Consider the following 1,601-nt stretch of genomic DNA (forward strand, 5'->3'; position numbering starts at 1 on the left):
CTGCGCCGCTACCATAGTCGGAAGGTCAAGCCAAGATCCTTCCAAGAGGGAGACCTTGTGCTCCGGCTGATCCGGCGAAGAGCCGGCCAACACAAGCTCTCGACCCCTTGGGAAGGCCCCTTCATCATCAGCAAAGCTTTGGGCAATGACTCCTACTACCTCATCGACGCACAGAAGCCCAGAGCGCGCAAGAGAGACGACTCTAGCAAGGAATCAGAGCATCCATGGAATGCAAATCTCCTCCAAAGATTTTACAGTTAATGCAGTATGTACCATGCTACCTTTTGTATTAAGCGCTAAGACATCGGGTCCCTCGAGGAGCACTCGGGGACTACCCTTGTCGGATTTCGGATTCCGGTAAAACCCTTGAGGTTCAAAAACTGGGGTGCGCATGAAGATCGCCCCCTACCTAATCACGCCCTTAGCCTCACCGCGATCTCAAAGCCTAGCTCGACGAACACGCAACACAAGAGACACGGGATTTATACTGGTTCGGGCCACCGTTGCGGTGTAATACCCTACTCCAGTGTGGTGTGGTGGATTGCCTCTTGGGCTGAGGATGAACAACACAAGGGAAGAACAGCCTCCTGAGGTGAGGTGTTCTTGTGTTTGGGCAACTTGTGTGGGTGAGGATGATCTAGTCTCAGATGAGCTGTTTCAGTTCGAGATGAGTTGTTTCCTACTGTGGTGGCTAGTCCTATTTATAGAGGCTCTGGTCCTGTCCCCAAATATTGAGCGGGAAGGGAGCCAACAATGGCCAAATTTGAAGGGAGACAACTAGTACAAGCTATCCTGACTAAAGGTGGTCTTCGCCTGCCAAAGGCTCTGGTGGTGACGCCGTCTTGGGCTCCACGGTGACCTTCATCCTGCCGTCCTGCTAGTCTTGGTCTCGTTGTACCGATATGGAAACCTTTGCCTGATGCCTCGGGAATCCTCGCCTGCGCTTGCCCCTTTAGCACCAAAGAGGAAACGAGGACACTGTGCGCGCTGGCGCCCGCCTGGCCTTGGTCGTCATGGCTTACGTCACTGGAACCTCGCGAGGTGTCCCTTGCCTTGATCTCTCTGCCCCTCGCGAGCCAGCCTGGTGAGGCAGCCCTCGAGGATGTCTTGTGTCATCTGCCTCGCGAGGCTTGGCCCCTCGCAAGAGTCTTGAGTGTTTTCTGATGAAGATGGGCTATAAAGGGCCGCTGGCAGAGCCACGCCGTGGGCCGCAGGCAGGCAAGTCTGGGGACCCCCGTTCCCAGGACGCCGGCAGTATCCCCCGGGCCCAAGGTGCGCTTCGACTTGGCTTCGAGGCGAAGCCATAGGGCAAGTGCGGAGCGCCGCGGGCCCCAACAGCCTGCGACCTTGGTAGACGCGTGGCGATTGATTAGACGTGGGCGTCTCCGCTTCCCCACACTGCATCGGCAACTGCCAGCCTGACAAAAGGCTGGCGCAGGCTACGCTTGCCTTCACTGCTTTCCTTCGCCTTTCTCCAGATCCCCTTTCTCGCTCCCCACTTCCGAAATCTCTAGATCTGCTTCAATCCCCTTTCGAGCTTCGGACCAATGGCGCCCCGAAAGGCCAAGGTTGCTGTGCCGCCTGCTTAGTACGAGCCGGCT

The sequence above is a fragment of the Triticum aestivum genome, chromosome 2D, assembly GCF_018294505.1.
Source record: "Triticum aestivum cultivar Chinese Spring chromosome 2D, IWGSC CS RefSeq v2.1, whole genome shotgun sequence".
Classification (NCBI taxonomy): domain Eukaryota; kingdom Viridiplantae; phylum Streptophyta; class Magnoliopsida; order Poales; family Poaceae; genus Triticum; species Triticum aestivum.